The following is a 23,192-nucleotide window of genomic DNA, read 5'->3' on the forward strand; positions in this document are numbered from 1 at the left end:
TCTAATTTGTCTCCACTTTTAAAAATCGGGGTGATCAATCCTTGATTCCCGACCTCAGGGAAACACCCGGCTCTCAGCACCAGGTTAAAGAGTTTGAGCAGAGCCTCCTGCAGCTGCGGGCTGCTGTGCTTCAGCATCTCAGGGCTGATGCTGTCGGGGCCGCTGGCTTTCCTGGGTTTGAGGATTTTGAGTTGATGTTTTAGTTCCTGTATTGTAAATGGGTTATCTAAGGGATTTTGGTTATTCTTAATGATTTCTTCCAATTTATTTAGGTTTTTTAATATTTTAACCTGTTCTGGCTTTGGATTGTTTTCAACATTTTGGTAAAGTTTTTCAAAGTGTGTTTTCCAGATTTCTCCATTTTGAATTGGTATTTCATTTTTTGTTTTTGGGGTATTTATTCTGCCCATATAGTGGTCTTTTTTCTTACTGAGGAGTTGCTTGTAGTGCCGCAGGGCCTGGCAGTAGCTGAGGCGAGCCTCCTGGTTGTCGGGCTCTCTGTGTTTAGTGTTGGAGAGATGTCTCAGGTGTTTCCTAGAAGTTTCACACTCCTGGTCACACCACTGTTCTTTTTTTCTTTTAGACGATTTCATATTTTGGTTTTTAATTGTTTTAATGTTTGATTTTAAAGCCAGTCTCTCAAATATTTCATTCAGTGTTTTGGTGGCTGAGTTTATTCCGTTTTGGTTTATTTGATAGTGTGAGGATTGATATCTGTCTAACATGTTTTCAATCTCATCACTATTCAGGGCTCTTGTGTAGTTCTCTGTGCTGGGCTCTGACCATCTCTAACTGGGTGGCAGGGAGACCAGTTTTGTGGGAAGTTTGGCTCTGACTTGTGGCTGCGCTGATCTTTTTAGGTAAAGTGTTATTTGGCTGTGGTCTGATAGTGGAGATTGTTGTCTGACTATAAACGCATTGTTGGCTTGTGGGTCCAGGTCAGTTATGGCGTAGTCCACCACACTGCTGCCCAGAGCCGAGCAGTATGTGAATCTCCCCAGAGAGTACCCCCTGGTCCTGCCATTGATGATATATAGACCCAGGCTTTTACATAGGCGCACTACCTGCTTCCTGCTCTTGTTTACCACGCTGTCGTGGCTGTGTCAGTGTGGAGGTGTGTGTGTGGCACAGCGGGGAGTCTCCGAACAGGTGTGTGTTCCCCTCTGTATTGATGTAGTCCATCTCTCTGCCAGTCCTGGCATTGAGATCGCCACACAGCAGTACAGAGCCCAGGGTCTGGAAGTGGCAAATTTCGTTTTGAAGCTCATGAAAGCCTTCCTCATTATAGTAGGGGGAGTCTGCGGGTGGCATATAAATTGCACATAGGTATATATCTGTGTTATTTTGTAGGGTGTCTTTTCTGATTTTCATCCACAGGTGTGTGTCTCCTCTCTGTACTGGGCATAGGGCTGCTCGGAGCTCCTCCCTGTACCACACGATAATCCCCCACGAGGCCCTGCCACACCTGACTTTGGGTTTTTTATAGGAGGGCACAATCAGCTCCCTGTATCCATTGTATCCATCCAGTGTATAGACATATCTGCACAGCACCAAGTCTCTACAAGAATGAAAACATCTGAACTATTTACAGTGTTGATCAGTTCAGGGCCTGTGCTCTTCATTCCAAAAGTTGAGGAGCGTAAACCCTGCATATTCCAACTGCTTATTTTAAAGGACATGTTCATATATTTTATTATACTTGTCTCTTCTACATAAGAAAGTTTAATTTGTGGTCTACAACTGATATTATATTACTATTAATAATTATATATGGATATACATAATAATCACTCAAAGATTTTATCTTTGCATCAAAATATCAGAATAATTAAATCACATTTTTTCTTACTCTCCATCTCCACAACCATATATATGTGTGTTGAGGCTCAGTTAACTCAGCAGTGTGGTACAGATGACACTGAGGAGTTGCCTTATCTGGGCCAGCTGGGCAGCATCGGGCCTCCAGGCTCTGGAAGCCGCTGCTGCGTGGCTGTGTGGCTGTGCTGGTCCCCGGCTGTCCGCTCTGCTGTGCTGGACGGGCCCTCTGGGGATGGGGGGGTGGGGAATGGGGCCGCGGGGTCTCAGGGGCTGGGGCTGGGGTGGAGCCGGTGGCTGGGGATGTGGCCGGGGGCTGGGGGGTTTGCTACTGGTCTCGAGGTGGGGGTGTGTGGGGTTTCGGCCCAGGGTTGTGTCCTTGAGGACCTTTGAGATGATCCTCACACCCGTCTTGTTGAGGTGGACGTGGTCATACAGGTGATGTGGCTGGATGTCTCAGTGGTGTGCCAGGTGGACGTTGGGGAGGAGGGCACATCTTCGGGACACTTCTGCGTTGATGGCCTGGATGATGTGCAGGGGCACGTCTGTGCAGGGCAGCAGTGTGGAGATGGAAATTTTGGCAGTTGGGAATTCCTCTGTGGCTTTCGTTGCTACCTGTCTCAGGGCTGAGGCCACATCGCCCCTGCGGGCACTCAGGTCGTTAGTGCCGGTGTGGATGAGGATGTGTTTGACTTGGCAAAGCCTCCTCTTGGAGAGCAGCTCCAGGGCTCTCTGTGCTGTGGAGCACCAAAGCTTTTTCACTTTTCGCCCAGGGAAGAGGCGCCTCTCAACCAGGAACTTCCCATTGGATTCGCTCAGAATGACCACCTCTGCGTTGACCTGCCACTCCGGGTTTGCGTCGGGAGTGGTGGGGGCAGCGGGTGTGTTTTGGGGGAGTGGCGTTTCAGGGGGTTGTGTATTAGTGGCAGGTCTGGTGATAGTGGGTGTGTCAGGAGTGGTGGGGAGTGTGGGTGGATCAGTGGGTGCGTCAGGGGTTGGAGGTGTTGTGGGGTCAGTGCAGTGCAGTCTCTGTGCTCCAGTGATGTGTAGCTCCTCTCTTAGCTCCTCCAGCTGGCTCTGCAGGCTCCTTAGCTGGCTGTGCTGGGGTGTCCTGGTCAGCTCCTCCCTCGCTCTGCGCAGCTCCGTCCTCAGGGTTTGGCTCTGCTCCTCCAGGTCTCTCACTGCTGCTCTCAGCTCATGGATCTCAGCCTTGTGCTGCATCTTTAGTCTGTGCATCTCATCCCGGAGCTGATCGCACAAGGAGGTCTGGGCCAGGGTGCTCAAGGTCTGCTCCCTGAACTCCGCAAACTCCAGCTCCAGCACTGATAGGCATTCCTTTAGTGTTTTAATGTTGCTGGAGAGTTTTGGGGAGACAGGGGGGCAGTCTGTGGGAGATGGGGCACTGTCTGGCTCCGTGTGGCTGGGGGCAGACTGCAGGGTGGCCGGCTCTGGCTCTTGTTTCTCTACCTCAGTCTGCTGCTTTGAGGTGTGGAAGCCGAGAGCTAATTGGTCCAGGCTGCTCTCGCTGCCCTGCACCATGATGGTCCCGTTGTGGTATACATTAAAAGTGAGCATCACACTGTCTGTGTCTTTCTCTACCAGCACTGAGATCTGCCTGCCTCTGCTAATGCCCCTCTTGTTGTTATTGGGGTATGTCTGGCACAGGGTTTTGTGAAAGGCGGTGTAGAACAGTAGATTGTTCTTGACCCTGTTTTCTCCTTTACCGGTGTAGTCTAGGATGAGGGTCTCAGGAGATGCTCTCATCACAGCTTGTTTGTAGTCCTTCTTAGCCTGTGCAGAGCGAATGTCTTCAGGGTATCGGATTTCAAAAGGCAGCTCTGCAGTCAGACTGCTGTTCGATAGATTTCTATCAGTCTCAGTGGCAGTTGGGCTCTCTCCTACTGTCACTCTATTCAAATCGGAGCTCTGCATTTTCATTGGCTGAGTCAACTACTGAGAATGCTTATTTATTTTATTAATACATATTTTTTTGTTTAATTATTTGTCTCTTACCTCCAATTCTTGTCTTCAGCTTTTCTTTTCTGACTTTTCTTCCTGAACTGTCTCTCTGCTTTCTTCTTTTTGTGTTTCTCTTAAAATTATTATTTTTTGAATACTTTTTCTTCTGAATTTCTATTCCATGTCTTCTGTGTATGTTTATAGTGCTATATATTCATTTGTAAATCACAAATTAAATCCGCTTATGTATAAAAACAAATGTTTTTTAGGAGCTCATATTCCTCTCTCTCTCTCTCTCTCTCTCTCTCTCTCTCTCTCTCTCTCTCTCTCTTTCTCTCTCTCCCTCTCAATTCAATTCATTTGTATTGTCAAAGCAATTGGACATACATACATATACATACATACATACATACATACATACATACATACATACATACATCTACACGGAAAATAAATAATAGAATTATGAATCACAATAAGATGTAATGAAGTACAGAAAATTAAAATGTAAAAAAATGTGATCTTTAATACATACAAATAAAGAAAATAGGTTTACTATTTCCAGATTCCTTTTTTGAAATACAATGACATGCATAACAAACAAGTATTTACATTATATTTACAGCCGGTGCTCGTGTGTCACTGTGTCCCTCAGGCTGTGGTAGGTGCTGACATATTGGGCAGCCAGGGTGGCTGTGTGTCCCTCCCCCAGGAGGACTGGTGTTTTTCTTTTTTCTCAGTTTTGTCACAGGTTGGGTGGGCATCCATTATGTTGTTACAGAATTTGTCCCTTATTTTGGGCTAAAGCTTTCCGTGGAGGGGAACGTGGATCAGTTTGTACCATTTTTGGGAGAATCTGCCTTGTTGGGGCGGAGCTGTGACCAGGTGAACAGCAGATCGGGCATAGGTGGGCATGTGGGCAGAGGAGTTGGAAGGCCGGTCAAGCAAATAAGCTTGCTAAGGTACGCAGCAGCAGCAAGCATCCCCCACATCCAGCCAGCCAGCCAGTCTGGCTGGCAGTGACTGAGTGGTTGTCAGACGGCAAGCAACGGAATGTACGTGCTCTGTGATGTCATAGCAGTCAGCTGAGAGAGGCTCGTGATGTCATCGCTGAGCTGGCTGGCTGGCTGGCTCTGTGTGTGTGTGTGTATGTCTGTGTGTGTGTGTGTGTGTCTGTTTGTCTGTTTTTCAGTCTGTCTGTCTCTCTCTCTCTCTCTCTCTCTCTCTCTCTCTCCCTCTCAATTCAATTCATTTGTATTGTCAAAGCAATTGGACATACATACATTCATACATACATATATATATATATATATATATATATATATATATACATATATACATGCATACATGCTAGAAAGTCATTACTATGTTGTCTTAAAGGCTAACTAAGCAGAACATATATCATTATAGAACAGAGTCCATAGGTCTACACATGGTTTTAGGGAACAGGCACGTAGGTCATACCGTTTGACATTGTTTCCAAGGTTCTCATCGTAAATAACAAACAGAAATCAAACTAGCTTCTGGCCTGACTTTCTAGCTTGACTCTATCTTTCCGCCTTATATACTTGGTGAATAATTGAGGAAGTAGCACCAAGTGACCACATTAGGCTGCCTGAGGGTTTCTGGGGAGTGTAGTTGTCTAGGGTCGGTTTTCTTCCCTAGAGTGCAGACCTTGCAGCAGACCTGGCCTGACATGTCTGCCATGTATGACCCTGCCCCTTGGTTTGTCCCACATCCTCCCCCCCAGCTGCGACCCCATAGGTCGAGCGACAGCCGCAAAAAAGCATGCACCCGGGACAGCCCATCAACATTCCCCATGGCCTTCCCTGGCCTGTGCTGCAGGGTGAAATGAAAATGTTGGAGACTCAAAAACCACCTCATCACACGGGCATTCCTGTCTTTCGAACGATGCATCCAAGTGAGGGGGGCATGGTCAGTGATCAGGGTGAAGTGCCTGCCCAACAAATAGTATCGAAGACTGTCCAAAGCCCACTTCACTGCCAAACATTCTTCTTCAACTACCAAATAATTTATTTCATTGGATTCCAACTTTCTGCTAAGGAACAACACCGGGTGTTCGTGATCACCCATTCTTTGGGACAAAACCACTCCGATCCCCACCTCAGAGGCGTCCGTCTGGACTATAAATTCTTTCTGAAAGTCAGGTACCATTAAAACGGGGTTGCGGCAGAGCGCCTCCTGTAGGCTCCGGAAAGCCCGGTTTGCTGTATCACCCCATCTAACCATATTGGGTTCTGTAGCCTTAGTCATATCAGTCAGAGGGGCCGCTAAGGTAGCATAGTTGGGAATAAACCTCCGGTAATACCCAGTTAACCCTAAAAATGCCCTAACCTGCTTTTTATTGACAGGCCTAGGCCAAGAGTTTATGGCTTCAACCTTGGATATTTGGGGTTTCACCATACCCCTCCCTACTGTATAGCCCAAGTATTTGGCCTCTTCCAACCCCAAATTGCATTTGGTTGGATTAGCCATCAGGCCTGCTGCATGTATTGAATCCAATACCGCTTGGAGCTGAGACAAATGTGATTCCCAATCTGGACTGTGAATGACCACATCATCTAAATATGCTGCCGCATACGTCCTGTGTGGTCTAAGTATGTGGTCCATCAACCTTTGAAAGGTGGCAGGAGCACCATGCAGGCCAAAGGGCATCACTGTGTAGTGAAACAGACCATCTGGGGTTGCAAAGGCTGTTTTTTCTTTGGCACCCGGGGTCAAGGGAATCTGCCAGTAGCCCTTGGCTAAGTCAATAGTTGAAATATAGCGAGCATTCCCAATATTCTCTAACAATTCATCTACTCGGGGCATTGGGTATGCATCAAACTTTGAAATTTCATTAACCTTTCTAAAATCATTACAGAATCTCCAGGAGCCATCAGGTTTGGAAACCATGACTATAGGGCTGGACCACTCACTGTGGGATTCTTCAATAACCCCTGCCTCCAGCATTTCCTTAACCTCATTTCTAATAGTGTTCCTGCGAGCTTCTGGTACCCTGTAAGGCCTCATATTTACCTTCTTTCCTGGGAGAGACACAATGTTGTGAGAGACTAAATGGGTACGCCCCGGTATGCCTGAGAAAACTTCCCTATTACGTATTATCAAGTCGTTCACCTCCTTCAACTGGTCAGGTGACAAGGCAGCTGCAATATTCACCTTCGGTGTCCCTAGTGGCTGAGGGGGGTAAGTCAACATCAACACTTCCCTGTCCTTCCAGGCTTTTATTAAGTTGACATGATATATTTGTTCTGGGGGTCGGCGGCCGGGTTGCTGAACCTTATAGTTCACTTCCCGTATTCGCTCTATAATCTCATAAGGTCCCATCCACGTAGCCAGAAATTTACATTCTACAGTGGGAACCAACACCAACACCCTATCACCAGGCTGGAACACCCTCAGTGTAGCCTGACGATTATAGGCGAATTGTTGGTGTTCCTGTGCCTGCCTTAGGTGCTCTCTCACAATGGGAGTGACTGTGGCTATTCTCTCTTGCATAGCATTGATGTGCTCGACTACACTCCGGAAAGGAGTGGACTCGTGTTCCCACGTTTCACGGGCTATGTCTAATATCCCCCTGGGGTGCCTCCCATATAACAGTTCAAAAGGCGAAAAGCCCAGGGAAGCCTGTGGGACTTCCCTAATGGCAGACATCAAGTAGGGCAGCATGAATTCCCAATTTTTCCCATCCTTATCGATTACCTTTCTTAGCATGGACTTCAGGGTCCTATTAAATCTCTCAACCAACCCATCTGTTTGTGGGTGGTAGACTGATGTTCTCAACTGCTTAACCTGCAACAATTTACACAGATCGGTCATAACCTTAGACATAAAGGGTGTGCCCTGATCTGTTAATATCTCCCTCGGTATCCCCACCCTACTACACATCAACATTAGCTCTTTTGCAATACCTTTTGAAGCCATGGTCCGCAGTGGAATGGCTTCTGGGTACCTGGTGGCATAATCCAAAATAACCAGTATATACTGATGCCCTCTGGCTGATTTTGGGAGAGGTCCCACCACATCCATAGCTATCCTAGCAAAGGGGGTCTCTATGATGGGCAAAGGGACCAGTGGGCTTCTGAAGGCTGGTTTAGGAGCATGTAGTTGACATTCAGGACATGAGCTACAATGTTCTGTCACGTCTGCATGTACGCCTGGCCAGTAAAACCTCCTCAGGAGTCTATCCTTGGTTTTGTCCATCCCCAGATGTCCCCCCAGGATATGCCCATGTGCCAGACTGAGAACTGTTCGTCTGAATGGGGTGGGAACTAGCAATTGCTCCACAATGTCCACCCCTATCTTATTTACACGGTACAATAGGTCATTTTTTACCATAAAATAAGGATAAGCTGTTGGCGGGTCTGCAGTAGTCATAGGGGTCCCATTTACTACCTTCACATTTTCTTTAGCATAGTGTAGAGTGAGATCTCGCACCTGTGCGCTGCCAAAATCAGTGGGGAGTCCCTCTAACACTGACACTTCTACATTGTCAGCTTCAGGGGTCTCTATGAATGGATTCTCACCCACCCTGCTAGTGCTGGGTTCCTCACCCTCCATAGGGTCATCTACGTCACTACATTCCACCCCTATGTTTTCAGTTTAATTTTCCCCAACCAAAACCTTCACTGTCGACTCAACTGGAACCAGGTCTACTTTTAGCTCTAGTTGTGGGATCGAGGCAACTTCTGGCTTACAGTTTTCAGTGTGCATTTCCAATTTACTATGTTTTCTATCTAGTTTTCCAAAATTAGGAAAATATCGTCCCAGTATCACATCATATGGCATGTTGGGTACCACACCGACTTCGTAATCTAGTTTCCCGGCCTCTGTCTGTATGTTTACAAGGGCTGTGGGATAGGGGCGTGTGTCACCATGTGTGCATGTGATACTGAGCTCCTGATGTCTATCCAGCTTGTTGGTCGCTACTAATTTTTCTGTGACCAGTGTAACCATACTGCCAGAGTCGAGTAGAGCAGCCACTTCTTTCTCATCGACTATCACTGTACACATGTGTTTTGGATTAGGTACTCCGCCTATGAAAACATCCGTCCCAACAGGGCAGGCATAAAATACCGGTTTCTCTTTCCCCATATCACACACATTACATTGCATTGGTTCCTCTCTACCTGGGCAGTGGGCCGCAATATGTCCTACTTTGTCACAATTGTAGCAGACAATTGGTTGTGATGGTGACCCCCTATAACCCTTAGTCTCGGCTTTAGGCCCCACCTTTGCCCCCCCCAGTCTTGCTCTTTTCTTCCAGTCCAGCGCGTCGTGTTTCCCAGAGTACTTTGGAACCATCTTACCCGGTCCGCTGGTTCGTCATGGCCTGGGGAACGAGTTTTTAACCTCCGGTACATGCTCTGCTGCTCCGGCTGTATAGAACCGCTCTACAATGGCCACCAAGGTGTCAGCGGACAGCACCTCATTCTGGCCAACCCAGCGTCGAACGTCCTTGGGCAAACAGCGTTGGTAGTTGTCAAGGACTATGGCCTCCACCACCTCGGCTGATGAATGGACCTCTGGCTGTAGCCATTTCCTGGCCAGATGGATCAGATCAAACATCTGCGTTCGGATTGGTTGTCCTGGTTGGTAGGCCCACTGCTGAAACCGATGTGCCCTCACTGCGGTGGTCACGCCCAATCGGGTCATTATCTCCGCTTTCAATTTATCATAGTCCTGGGCGTCCTTCAGCTCCAGATCAAAGTACGCTTTCTGTGCATCCCCTGCCAGATAAGGTGCCACAAGCCCTGCCCAGGAATCTTTTGGCCATCCCTCTCTCTGCTGTCCTCTCAAAGGTCATAAGGAAGGCCTCAACATCGTCCTGTTTTGTCATTTTCTGCAGAAAGTGATTGGTGCGGGGAGTGGAATGGGTTGCAGCCCCCTGTGGCCCAATCCTGGTTGCAAGTGCTTCAACACTCTCTTTCAGCTCTTTAGTCACCTTTTCCTGCTCTTCTCTAAACATTTTATTTGTATCATGCTGGACCTGCAGTGCTTCCTGATGCATCCGCATAGCATCCTGGTGAGCCACCTGCTGCACCCTGGTCGCTTCCTGTTGGGCTATTACAGCCTGTAGTTTTTTTTTTTTTGGATAAAAAAATTCACTCAGCCAGTCTGGGTTTCATGAGGTGCTGCCCGCATTCTACACCAAATGTGACAAAACGCCTTGGCTGTACACATGTGCGGGTCTTCTCTGTGATCTTCTTAGGAGTAAAAACCAGTCATGACCCAGGGAGGAGGTTGCAAATACAGGGCTGTGCCTGTATGTTTACTTCAAACAAAACAAATCTGAAAACAAAACCTAACTCACACTGGAGTTGTAACTAATCTTACATAATCATTCTATTTTAAACAAAGTCTGGAATAAATAAGTCTTGGCTTTCTCCTTATGAGCTACCTCTGTTTTCCAGATAACTCACCCTATTGTCTCTCACTTCTCTCTCTCTCAGACCCGCCTTATATACCTGGTGAATAATTGAGGAAGTAACACCAAGTGACCACATTAGGTGCTAGAATGGCTGCCTGAGGGTTTCTGGGGAGTGTAGTTGCCTAGGGTCGGTATTCTACCCTAGAGTACACACCTTGCAGCAGACCTGGCCTGACATATCTGCCATGTATGACCCTGCCCCTTGGTTTGTCACAATACATACATACATACATATACACGGAAAATAAATAATAGAATTATGAATCACAATAAGATGTAATGAAGTACAGAAAAAGAAAATGTAATAAAATGTGATCTTTAATACATACAAATAAAGAAAATAGGTATACCATTTCCAGATTCCTTTTTTGAAATACAATGACATGCATTACAAACGAGTATTTACATTATATTTACAGCCGGTGCTCGTGTGTCACTGTGTCCCTCAGGCTGTGGTTGGCGCTGACATATTGGGCAGAATGTGTCCCTTATTTTGGGCTAAAGCTTTCTGTGGAGGGGAACGTGGATCATTTTGTACCATTTTTGGGAGGATCTGCCTTGTTGGGGCAGAGCTGTGATCCAGGTGAACAGCAGATCGGGCATAGGTGGGCATGTGGGCAGAGGAGTAGGAAGGCCGGTCAAGCAAATAAGCTTGCTAAGGTACACAGCAGCAGCAAGCAGCCCCCACATCCAGCCAGCCAGCCAGTCTGGCTAGCAGTGACTGAGTGGTTGACAGACGGCAAGCAACGGAATGTTCATGCTCTGTGATGTCATAGCAGTCAGCTGAGAGAGGCTTGTGATGTCATCGCTGAGCTGGCTGGCTGGCTGGCTGGCTGGCTGTGTGTGTGTCTGTGTGTGTGTGTGTGTGTGTGTGTGTGTGTGTGTCTGTTTGTGTTTGTCAGTCTGTCTGTCTGTCTGTCTCTCTCTCTGTCTCTCTCTCTCTCTCTCTCTCTCTCTCTCTCTCTCCTCTCAATTCAATTCATTTGTATTGTCAAAGCAATTGGACATACATACATACATACATACATGCTAGAAAATCATTACTATGTTATCTTAAAGGCTAACTAAGCAGAACATATTTCATTATAGAACAGAGTTCATAGATCTACACATGGTTTTAAGGAACAGGCACGTAGGTCATACCGTTTGACATTGTCTCCAAGGTTCTCATCGTAAATAACAAACAGAAATCAAACTACCTTATGGCCTCCTGACCTTCTAGCTTGACCTTATCTTTCTTAAGTATACAAGAGAGAAAAACAGGTTTGAGAAAATCATTTCTAACTTTCCTTCCATACAATAATACATACATACATACATACGGAAAATAAATAATAGAATTATGAATCTCAATATAATGTAATGAAGTACAGAAAAAGAAAATGTAATAAAATGTGATCTTTAATACATTCAAATAAAGAAAATAGGTTTACTATTTCCAGATTCCTTTTTGAAATACAATGACATGCATTACAAACGAGGCTTAGGTGGGCATTTGGGCATAGGAGTAGGAAGGCCGGTCAGGCAAATTAGCTTGCTAAGATACGCAGCAGCAGCAAGCAGCCCCCCCATCCAGCCAGCCAGCCAGTCTGGCTGGCAGTGACTGAGTGGTTGACAGACGGCAAGCAACGGAATGTACGTGCTCTGTGATGTCATAGCAGTCAGCTGAGAGAGGCTCGTGATGTCATGGCTGAGCTGGCTGGCTGTCTGGCTGGCTGGCTCTGTGTGTGTGTGTGTGTGTGTGTGTGTGTGCGTGTGTCTGTCTGTCTGTCAATTCATTTCAATTCAATTCAAAGGTGCTTTATTGGCATGATCTATCACAATATTGCCAAAGCAGATACAAATGTTCTATCAATCAAGACAAAACATTGCAATACAAGATTCAGTGGAACAAATATAGTACACATTGAAATAAAATTAAGTAGGATATAAACCATATTTGTTGTTTGTATCAAAATTTGTGTCATGACATCAGAAAAATCACTGTTTTTATTTTGTTTTGCAAATGGAGTGCCACAGGCTGGTGTCTACACACTGTCTCGCAGGCTGTGGCAGGTGGATACATATTGCGCTGCTAAGAAGGCAGTGCGCTCCTCCTCTCCCAGCAGGACGGGGAGTTTGCAGCAATCGGGGATCATGCTGAACTCAGGGATATGCATTTTTAATATTTTAAAGTATGTCTCCCTGATTTTTGTGTATTTAGGGCAGGACAGCAGGAAATGCGCCTGTGTTTCGACCTCCCCTAGGTCACACTGGCTGCACAGCCGCTCTTCTCTGGCAACCCAGAATTTTCTGTAGCGGCCTTTTTCAATGGCGAGGCTGTGGTCACTGAGCCTGTATTTAGTTAGATTTTGTCTCTCTTTTATATTTTGGATTTTTAAGTATTCAGCCAATGTAATGTTTCTATTCAGGGCCCGGTAGCATTCCAATTTGTTTTGTAATTCTAATTCGTGTCTCTAATCTTTTGTGTATTTGCTTTTCAGGTACATGTCAATTTTCCCAATTGTAGTTGTTTTGGTCATTGTGTGTTCGGGCTCTGTGAGCCTCAGAGCCGTGGGGGCGTTTCTGTGTACGTGTAAGATGTTTTTATTAAATTCTAGGTGGAATATTTCCATGGGGCTTTTGTCCCAATTGCTGTTATTGAGGTTCATGAGGGGACCCCACACTTCGCTCCCATATAGCAGGATTGGTTGGATGATGGAGTTTAATATTTTAATCCAAATAGTTATTGGTATTGTTGTTTTCCCAAATTGTGTCTTTATGGCATAAAATGCCCGGCGTGCCTTGTCTTTTAATGCGTTTATAGCCAGGCTGAAGCTCCCTGACGCACAGATGGTCAGGCCAAGGTAGTTGTATCTGGTGCAGTGCTCTAATCCAGTGCTGCCCAGAGTGAAGCGGTACCTGTTTCCCTGAGATGGGGCTTTTTTCTGGAAAACCATAACTCTGGTCTTGTCCAGATTGACTGCCAGGGCCCATTTCTGACAGTACTGCTCTAGCAGCGCCAGGTTCTGCTGAAGCCCCTGCTCTGTGGGCGACAGCAGCACCAGGTCGTCTGCGTAGAGCAGGAACTTGATCTCTGTGTCATGGAGAGTTAGGCTGCGGGCGTCAGACTGCTCCAACACTGTGGCCAACTCGATGATGTAGATGTTGAACAGTGTTGGACTCAGACTGCAGCCCTGTCTCACTCCCCGCCCCTGAGTGAAGAACTCTGTTCTTGAGTTGCCAATTTGAACTCCGCATTTGTTTTCAGAATACATTGATTTAATGATGTCATAAACTTTACCCCCTACACCACTCTGTAGAAGTTTATAAAATAATCCCTTGTGCCAGATTGAGTCAAATGCCTTTCTAAAGTCTACAAAACAGGCAAATATTTTTCCTTTATTGTTTTGGGTATATTTATTTATGAGGGTGTGTAGAGTGTAAATATGATCGGTTGTGCGGTGTTTTGGTAGGAAGCCAATCTGACTCTTATTCAGGACACTGTGCTTGGTAAGGAAGGCCAGTATCTGGGCGTTGATGATACTGCAGAACACCTTCCCCAGGTTACTGCTCACACAGCTGCCCCAGTAGTTATTGGGGTCTAATTTGTCTCCACTTTTAAAAATCGGGGTGATCAATCCTTGATTCCCGACCTCAGGGAAACACCCGGCTCTCAGCACCAGGTTAAAGAGTTTGAGCAGAGCCTCCTGCAGCTGCTCTTGTGTAGTTCTCTGTGCTGGGCTCTGACCATCTCTAACTGGGTGGCAGGGAGACCAGTTTTGTGGGAAGTTTGGCTCTGACTTGTGGCTGCGCTGATCTTTTTAGGTAAAGTGTTATTTGGCTGTGGTCTGATAGTGGAGATTGTTGTCTGACTATAAACGCATTGTTGGCTTGTGGGTCCAGGTCAGTTATGGCGTAGTCCACCACACTGCTGCCCAGAGCCGAGCAGTATGTGAATCTCCCCAGAGAGTACCCCCTGGTCCTGCCATTGATGATATATAGACCCAGGCTTTTACATAGGCGCACTACCTGCTTCCTGCTCTTGTTTACCACGCTGTCGTGGCTGTTTCAGTGTGGAGGTGTGTGTGTGGCACAGCGGGGAGTCTCCGAACAGGTGTGTGTTCCCCTCTGTATTGATGTAGTCCATCTCTCTGCCAGTCCTGGCATTGAGATCGCCACACAGCAGTACAGAGCCCAGGGTCTGGAAGTGGCAGATTTCGTTTTGAAGCTCATGAAAGCCTTCCTCATTATAGTAGGGGGAGTCTGCGGGTGGCATATAAATTGCACATAGGTATATATCTGTGTTATTTTGTAGGGTGTCTTTTCTGATTTTCATCCACAGGTGTGTGTCTCCTCTCTGTACTGGGCATAGGGCTGCTCGGAGCTCCTCCCTGTACCACACGATAATCCCCCACGAGGCCCTGCCACACCTGACTTTGGGTTTTTTATAGGAGGGCACAATCAGCTCCCTGTATCCATTGTATCCATCCAGTGTATAGACATATCTGCACAGCACCAAGTCTCTACAAGAATGAAAACATCTGAACTATTTACAGTGTTGATCAGTTCAGGGCCTGTGCTCTTCATTCCAAAAGTTGAGGAGCGTAAACCCTGCATATTCCAACTGCTTATTTTAAAGGACATGTTCATATATTTTATTATACTTGTATCTTCTACATAAGAAAGTTTAATTTGTGGTCTACAACTGATATTATATTACTATTAATAATTATATATGGATATACATAATAATCACTCAAAGATTTTATCTTTGCATCAAAATATCAGAATAATTAAATCACATTTTTTCTTACTCTCCATCTCCACAACCATATATATGTGTGTTGAGGCTCAGTTAACTCAGCAGTGTGGTACAGATGACACTGAGGAGTTGCCTTATCTGGGCCAGCTGGGCAGCATCGGGCCTCCAGGCTCTGGAAGCCGCTGCTGCGTGGCTGTGTGGCTGTGCTGGTCCCCGGCTGTCCGCTCTGCTGTGCTGGACGGGCCCTCTGGGGATGGGGGGGTGGGGAATGGGGCCGCGGGGTCTCAGGGGCTGGGGCTGGGGTGGAGCCGGTGGCTGGGGATGTGGCCGGGGGCTGGGGGGTTTGCTCCTGGTCTCGAGGTGGGGGTGTGTGGGGTTTCGGCCCAGGGTTGTGTCCTTGAGGACCTTTGAGATGATCCTCACACCCGTCTTGTTGAGGTGGACGTGGTCATACTGGTGATGTGGCTGGATGTCTCAGTGGTGTGCCAGGTGGACGTTGGGGAGGAGGGCACATCTTCGGGACACTTCTGCGTTGATGGCCTGGATGATGTGCAGGGGCACGTCTGTGCGGGGCAGCAGTGTGGAGATGGAAATTTTGGCAGTTGGGAATTCCTCTGTGGCTTTCGTTGCTACCTGTCTCAGGGCTGAGGCCACATCGCCCCTGCGGGCACTCAGGTCGTTAGTGCCGGTGTGGATGAGGATGTGTTTGACTTGGCAAAGCCTCCTCTTGGAGAGCAGCTCCAGGGCTCTCTGTGCTGTGGAGCACCAAAGCTTTTTCACTTTTCGCCCAGGGAAGAGGCGCCTCTCAACCAGGAACTTCCCATTGGATTCGCTCAGAATGACCACCTCTGCGTTGACCTGCCACTCCGGGTTTGCGTCGGGAGTGGTGGGGGCAGCGGGTGTGTTTTGAGGGAGTGGCGTTTCAGGGGGTTGTGTATTAGTGGCAGGTCTGGTGATAGTGGGTGTGTCAGGAGTGGTGGGGAGTGTGGGTGGATCAGTGGGTGCGTCAGGGGTTGGAGGTGTTGTGGGGTCAGTGCAGTGCAGTCTCTGTGCTCCAGTGATGTGTAGCTCCTCTCTTAGCTCCTCCAGCTGGCTCTGCAGGCTCCTTAGCTGGCTGTGCTGGGGTGTCCTGGTCAGCTCCTCCCTCGCTCTGCGCAGCTCCGTCCTCAGGGTTTGGCTCTGCTCCTCCAGGTCTCTCACTGCTGCTCTCAGCTCATGGATCTCAGCCTTGTGCTGCATCTTTAGTCTGTGCATCTCATCCCGGAGCTGATCGCACAAGGAGGTCTGGGCCAGGGTGCTCAAGGTCTGCTCCCTGAACTCCGCAAACTCCAGCTCCAGCACTGATAGGCATTCCTTTAGTGTTTTAATGTTGCTGGAGAGTTTTGGGGAGACAGGGGGGCAGTCTGTGGGAGATGGGGCACTGTCTGGCTCCGTGTGGCTGGGGGCAGACTGCAGGGTGGCCGGCTCTGGCTCTTGTTTCTCTACCTCAGTCTGCTGCTTTGAGGTGTGGAAGCCGAGAGCTAATTGGTCCAGGCTGCTCTCGCTGCCCTGCACCATGATGGTCCCGTTGTGGTATACATTAAAAGTGAGCATCACACTGTCTGTGTCTTTCTCTACCAGCACTGAGATCTGCCTGCCTCTGCTAATGCCCCTCTTGTTGTTATTGGGGTATGTCTGGCACAGGGTTTTGTGAAAGGCGGTGTAGAACAGTAGATTGTTCTTGACCCTGTTTTCTCCTTTACCGGTGTAGTCTAGGATGAGGGTCTCAGGAGATGCTCTCATCACAGCTTGTTTGTAGTCCTTCTTAGCCTGTGCAGAGCGAATGTCTTCAGGGTATCAGATTTCAAAAGGCAGCTCTGCAGTCAGACTGCTGTTCGATAGATTTCTATCAGTCTCAGTGGCAGTTGGGCTCTCTCCTACTGTCACTCTATTCAAATCGGAGCTCTGCATTTTCATTGGCTGAGTCAACTACTGAGAATGCTTATTTATTTTATTAATACATATTTTTTTGTTTAATTATTTGTCTCTTACCTCCAATTCTTGTCTTCAGCTTTTCTTTTCTGACTTTTCTTCCTGAACTGTCTCTCTGCTTTCTTCTTTTTGTGTTTCTCTTAAAATTATTATTTTTTGAATACTTTTTCTTCTGAATTTCTATTCCATGTCTTCTGTGTATGTTTATAGTGCTATATATTCATTTGTAAATCACAAATTAAATCCGCTTATGTATAAAAACAAATGTTTTTTAGGAGCTCATATTCCTCTCTCTCTCTCTCTCTCTCTCTCAATTCATTTCATTTGTATTGTCAAAGCAATTGGACATACATAAACATACATACATATACACTCACCTAAAGGATTATTAGGAACACCTGTTCAATTTCTCATTAATGCAATTATCTAATCAACCAATCACATGGCAGTTGCTTCAATGCATTTAGGGGTGTGGTCCTGGTCAAGACAATCTCCTGAACTCCAAACTGAATGTCTGAATGGGAATGAAAGGTGATTTAAGCAATTTTGAGCGTGGCATGGTTGTTGGTGCCAGACGGGCCGGTCTGAGTATTTCACAATCTGCTCAGTTACTGGGATTTTCACGCACAACCATTTCTAGGGTTTACAAAGAATGGTGTGAAAAGGGAAAAACATCCAGTATGCGGCAGTCCTGTGGGCGAAAATGCCTTGTTGATGCTAGAGGTCAGAGGAGAATGGGCCGACTGATTCAAGCTGATAGAAGAGCAACTTTGACTGAAATAACCACTCGCTACAACCGAGGTATGCAGCAAAGCATTTGTGAAGCCACAACACGTACAACCTTGAGGCGGATGGGCTACAACAGCAGAAGACCCCACCGGGTACCACTCATCTCCACTACAAATAGGAAAAAGAGGTGAGACATTCAGATGGTAGAGTCAGAATTTGGCGTAAACAGAATGAGAACATGGATCCATCATGTCTTGTTACCACTGTGCAGGCTGGTGGTGGTGGTGTAATGGTGTGGGGGATGTCTTCTTGGCACACTTTAGGCCCCTTAGTGCCAATTGGGCATCGTTTAAATGCTACGGCCTACCTGAGCATTGTTTCTGACCATGTCCATCCCTTTTTGACCACCATGTACCCATCCTCTGATGGCTACTTCCAGCAGGATAATGCACCATGTCACAAAGGTCGAATCATTTCAAATTGGTTTCTTGAACATGACAATGAGTTCACTGTACTAAACTGGCCCCCACAGTCACCAGATCTCAACCCAATAGAGCATCTTTGGGATGTGGTGGAACGGGAGCTTCGTGCCCTGGATGTGCATCCCACAAATCTCCATCAACTGCAAGATGCTATCCTATCAATATGTGCCAACATTTCTAAAGAATGCTTTCAGCACCTTGTTGAATCAATGCCATGTAGAATTAAAGCAGTTCTGAAGGCGAAAGAGGGTCAAACACAGTATTAGTATGGTGTTCCTAATAATCCTTTAGGTGAGTTCATCGTAGCTCTTAATACTCTCTTTCTGTCTGGAGGAGATATAATTGAAGTATTGTACACGTACCCGGCTACTTTCAACACCCATTGCTGCACTGATATTTTTCCCTCCATTTTTCTTTATACATTTTTTTTTTGCTGGAAGTTCCGTCAATACCCGTCAGCCTTTAAGAGACATCATGCAGCCAGGCCTCTTGGCTTGCGGCCACACCGTCCTGAACGCGCCCAATCTCATCAGATCTCGGAAGCTAAACGGGGCAAGGGTTCGTCAGTACTTGGATGGGTGACCTCCTGGAGATATCAGGTGCTGCAAGTTATTTCGTCTCCTGGGTAACTTTATCGTAGCTCTAAATACTCTCTTTCTGTCTGGAGGAGATATAATTGAAGAATTGTACACATACCCGGCTACTTTCAACACCCTTTGCTGCACTGATATTTTTCCCTCCATTTTTCTTTTTTTTTTTTCTTTTTTTTTTTTTGCTGGAAGTTCTGTCAATACCCGCCAACCTTTAAGAGACATCATGCAGCCAGGCCTTTCGGCTTGTGGCCACACCGTCCTGAATGCGCCCGATCTCGTCAGATCTCGGAAGCTAAACGGGGCAGGGCCTGGTCAGTACTTGGATGGGAGACCTCCTAGAAATACCAGGTGCTGCAAGCTTTTACGTCTCCTGGGTAACTTTATCGTAGCTCTCAATACTCTCTCTCTGTCTGGAGGAGATATAATTGAAGTATTGTACACGTATCCAGCTACTGTCAACACCCTTTGCTGCACTGATATTTTTCCATCCATTTTTCTTTTTTCTTTTTTTCTTTTTTTTTTTTGCTGGAAGTTCCGTCAATACCCGCCAACCTTTAAGAGACATCATGCAGCCAGGCCTTTCGGCTTGTGGCCACACCGTCCTGAATGCGCCCGATCTCGTAATATCTCGGAAGCTAAACGGGGCAGGACCTGGTCAGTACTTGGATGGGAGACCTCCTGGAAATACCTGGTGCTGCAAGATTTTACGTCTCCTGGGTAACTTTATCGTAGCTCTTAGTTCTTTCTTTCTGTCTGGAGGAGATATAATTGAAGAATTGTACACGTACCCAGCTACTGTCAACACCCTTTGCTGCACTGATATTTTTCCATCCATTTTTCTTTTTTTTTTTTTTTTTTTTTCTTTTGCTGGAAGTTCTGTCAATACCCGCCAACCTTTAAGAGACATCATGCAGCCAGGCCTTTCGGCTTGTGGCCACACCGTCCTGAATGCGCCCGATCTCGTCAGATCTCGGAAGCTAAACGGGGCAGGGCCTGGTCAGTACTTGGATGGGAGACCTCCTAGAAATACCAGGTGCTGCAAGCTTTTTACGTCTCCTGGGTAACTTCATCGTAGCTCTTAATACTCTCTTTCTGTCTCCAGGAGATATAATTGAAGAATTGTACACGTACCCGGCTACTTTCAACACCCTTTCCTGCACTGATATTTTTCCCTCCAGTTTTCTATTTTTTTTTTTTTTTTTTTTTGCTGGAAATTCCGTCAATACCCGCCAGCCTTTAAGAGACATCATGCAGCCAGGCATCTCGGCTTGCGGCCACACCATCCTGAACTCGCCCGATCTCGTCAGATCTTGGAAGCTAAACGGGGCAGGACCTGGTCAGTACATGAATGTGAGACCTCCTGGAAATACCTGGTGCTGCAAGCTTTTACGTCTCCTGGGTAACTTCAGCGTAGCTCTTAATACTCTCATTCAGTCTGGAGGAGATATAATTGAAGAATTGTACATGTACCCGGCTACTTTCAACACCCTGTCCTGCACTGATATTTTTCCCTCCATTTTTCTATTTATTTATTTTTTATTTTTTGCTGGAAGTTCCGTCAATACCCGCCAACCTTTAAGAGACATCATGCAGCCAGGCCTCTCGGCTTGCGGACACAAAGTCCTGAACGCTCCCGATCTCGTCAGATCTCGGAAACTAAACGGGGCAGGGCCTGGTCAGTACTTCGATGGGAGATCTCCTGGAAATACCAGGTGCTGCAAGCTTTTACGTCTCCTGGGTAACTTTATCGTAGCTCTTAATACTCTCTATCTGTCTGGAGGAGATATAATTGAAGAATTGTACACGTACCCGGCTACCTTCAACACGCTTTGCTGCACTGATATTTTTCCCTCCATTTTTCTTTTTTCTTTTGTTTCTTGCTGGAAGTTCCATCAATACCCTCCAGCCTTTAAGAGACATCATGCAGCCAGGCCTCTTGGCTTGAGGCCACACCGTCCTGAAGACGCAAGATCTCGTCAGATCTCGGAAGAAAAACTGGGCAGGGCCTGGTCAGTAATTGGATGGTTGACCTCCTGGAAATACCAGGTGCTGAAAGCTTTTTACATCTCCTGGGTAACTTCAGCGTAGCTCTTAATACTCTCATTCAGTCTGGAGGAGATATAATTGAAGAATTGTACATGTACCCGGCTACTTTCAACACCCTGTCCTGCACTGATATTTTTCCCTCCATTTTTCTATTTATTTATTTTTTATTTTTTGCTGGAAGTTCCGTCAATACCCGCCAACCTTTAAGAGACATCATGCAGCCAGGCCTCTCGGCTTGCGGACACAAAGTCCTGAACGCTCCCGATCTCGTCAGATCTCGGAAACTAAACGGGGCAGGGCCTGGTCAGTACTTCGATGGGAGATCTCCTGGAAATACCAGGTGCTGCAAGCTTTTACGTCTCCTGGGTAACTTTATCGTAGCTCTTAATACTCTCTATCTGTCTGGAGGAGATATAATTGAAGAATTGTACACGTACCCGGCTACCTTCAACACGCTTTGCTGCACTGATATTTTTCCCTCCATTTTTCTTTTTTCTTTTGTTTCTTGCTGGAAGTTCCATCAATACCCTCCAGCCTTTAAGACACATCATGCAGCCAGGCCTCTTGGCTTGAGGCCACACCGTCCTGAAGACGCAAGATCTCGTCAGATCTCGGAAGAAAAACTGGGCAGGGCCTGGTCAGTAATTGGATGGTTGACCTCCTGGAAATACCAGGTGCTGAAAGCTTTTTACATCTCCTGGGTAACTTCAGCGTAGCTCTTAATACTCTCATTCAGTCTGGAGGAGATATAATTGAAGAATTGTACATGTACCCGGCTACTTTCAACACCCTGTCCTGCACTGATATTTTTCCCTCCATTTTTCTATTTATTTATTTTTTATTTTTTGCTGGAAGTTCCGTCAATACCCGCCAGCCTTTAAGAGACATCATGCAGCCAGGCCTCTTGGCTTGCGGCCACACCGTCCTGAACACGCCCGATCTCATCAGATCTCGGAAGCTAAGCGGGGCAGGGCCTGGTCAGTACTTGGATGGGAGACCTCCTGGAAATACCTGGTGCTGCAAGCTTTTTACGTCTCCTGGGAAACTTCATCGTAGCTCTTAATACTCTCTATCTGTCTGGAGGAGATATAATTGAAGTATTGTACACGTACCCGGCTACTTTCAACAGCCTTTGCTGCACTGATATTTTTCCCTCCATTTTCCATTTTTTTTTTTTTTTTTTTTGCTGGAAGTTCCATCAATACCCGCCAGCCGTTAAGAGACATCATGCAGCCAGGCCTCTTGGCTTGCGGCCACACCGTCCTGAACGCGCCCGATCTCGTCAGATCTCGGAAGCTAACGGGGCAGGGCCTGGTCAGTACTTGGATGGGTGACCTCCTGGAAATACCAGGTGCTGCAAGCTTTTTACGTCTCCTGGGTAACTTCATCATAGCTCTTAATACTCTCTTTCAGTCTGTAGGAGATATTATTGAAGAATTGTACACGTACCCGGCTACTTTCAAAACCCTTTGCTGCACTGATATTTTTCCCTCCATTTTTCTTTTTTCTTTTTTTTTTTGCTTGAAGTTCCGTCAATACCCGCCAGCCTTAAAGAGACATCATGCAGCCGGGCCTCTTGGCTTTCGGCCACACCGTCCTGAACGCGCATGATATTGTCAGATCTCGGAAGCTAAACGGGCAGGACCTGGTCAGTACTTGAATGTGAGACCTCCTGGAAATACCAGGTGCTGCAAGCTTTTACGTCTCCTGGGTAACTTTATCGTAGCTCTTAATACTCTCTTTCAGTCTCCAGGAGATATAATTGAAGAATTGTACACGTACCCGGCTACTTTCAACACCCTTTCCTGCACTGATATTTTTCCCTCCATTTTTCTATTTTTTATTTTTTTTTTTTTGCTGGAAGTTCCGTCAATACCCGCCAACCTTTAAGAGACATCATGCAGCCAAGCATTTCGGCTTGTGGCCACACCGTCCTGAATGCGCCCGATCTCGTCAGATCTCGGAAGCTAAACGGGGCAGGGCCTGGTCAGTACTTGGATGGGAGACCTCCTAGAAATACCAGGTGCTGCAAGCTTTTTACGTCTCCTGGGTAACTTCATCGTAGCTCTTAATACTCTCTATCTGTCTGGAGGAGATATAATTGAAGTATTGTACACGTACCCAGCTACTGTCAACACTATTTGCTGCACTGATATTTTTCCATCCATTTTTCTTTTTTTTTTTTTTTTTTTGCTGGCAGTTCCGTCAATACCCGCCAGCCTTTAAGAGACATCATGCAGCCAGGCATCTCAGCTTGCGGCCACACCATCCTGAACGCGCCCGATCTCGTCAGATCTCGGAAGCTAAACGGGGCAGGACCTGGTCAGTACATGAAAGTGAGACCTCCTGGAAATACCTAGTGCTGCAAGCTTTTACGTCTCCTGGGTAACTTTATCGTAGCT

General features: G+C 46.7%; 5 non-coding genes and 8 pseudogenes across 5 annotated transcripts; all 13 read left to right on the forward strand.

Annotated features, from left to right (window-relative positions):
* Positions 1 to 18,643: 18,643 nt before the first annotated feature.
* LOC136732095 (uncharacterized) lies at positions 18,644 to 18,762 on the forward strand (annotated as a pseudogene).
* A 223-nt stretch (positions 18,763 to 18,985) lies between these two features.
* Positions 18,986 to 19,104, forward strand: LOC136732161 (5S ribosomal RNA). The gene has a single exon (XR_010809798.1). It is a non-coding gene; the product is annotated as a 5S ribosomal RNA (ribosomal RNA).
* A 224-nt stretch (positions 19,105 to 19,328) lies between these two features.
* On the forward strand, positions 19,329 to 19,447 carry LOC136732463 (uncharacterized; annotated as a pseudogene).
* Positions 19,448 to 19,670: 223 nt separating this feature from the next.
* LOC136732162 (5S ribosomal RNA) lies at positions 19,671 to 19,789 on the forward strand. The gene has a single exon (XR_010809799.1). It is a non-coding gene; the product is annotated as a 5S ribosomal RNA (ribosomal RNA).
* Positions 19,790 to 20,010: 221 nt separating this feature from the next.
* LOC136732532 (uncharacterized) lies at positions 20,011 to 20,129 on the forward strand (annotated as a pseudogene).
* Positions 20,130 to 20,349: 220 nt separating this feature from the next.
* On the forward strand, positions 20,350 to 20,468 carry LOC136732625 (uncharacterized; annotated as a pseudogene).
* Positions 20,469 to 20,683: 215 nt separating this feature from the next.
* On the forward strand, positions 20,684 to 20,802 carry LOC136732127 (uncharacterized; annotated as a pseudogene).
* A 221-nt stretch (positions 20,803 to 21,023) lies between these two features.
* Positions 21,024 to 21,142, forward strand: LOC136732626 (uncharacterized; annotated as a pseudogene).
* Positions 21,143 to 21,357: 215 nt separating this feature from the next.
* Positions 21,358 to 21,476, forward strand: LOC136732128 (uncharacterized; annotated as a pseudogene).
* Positions 21,477 to 21,697: 221 nt separating this feature from the next.
* LOC136732260 (5S ribosomal RNA) lies at positions 21,698 to 21,816 on the forward strand. The gene has a single exon (XR_010809905.1). It is a non-coding gene; the product is annotated as a 5S ribosomal RNA (ribosomal RNA).
* A 219-nt stretch (positions 21,817 to 22,035) lies between these two features.
* On the forward strand, positions 22,036 to 22,153 carry LOC136732201 (5S ribosomal RNA). Its single transcript, XR_010809842.1, has one exon. It is a non-coding gene; the product is annotated as a 5S ribosomal RNA (ribosomal RNA).
* A 553-nt stretch (positions 22,154 to 22,706) lies between these two features.
* On the forward strand, positions 22,707 to 22,825 carry LOC136732164 (5S ribosomal RNA). Its single transcript, XR_010809801.1, has one exon. It is a non-coding gene; the product is annotated as a 5S ribosomal RNA (ribosomal RNA).
* A 217-nt stretch (positions 22,826 to 23,042) lies between these two features.
* LOC136732563 (uncharacterized) lies at positions 23,043 to 23,161 on the forward strand (annotated as a pseudogene).
* Positions 23,162 to 23,192: the final 31 nt, after the last annotated feature.

Source organism: Amia ocellicauda, unplaced genomic scaffold (assembly GCF_036373705.1).
Source record: "Amia ocellicauda isolate fAmiCal2 unplaced genomic scaffold, fAmiCal2.hap1 HAP1_SCAFFOLD_34, whole genome shotgun sequence".
Lineage (NCBI taxonomy): Eukaryota > Metazoa > Chordata > Actinopteri > Amiiformes > Amiidae > Amia > Amia ocellicauda.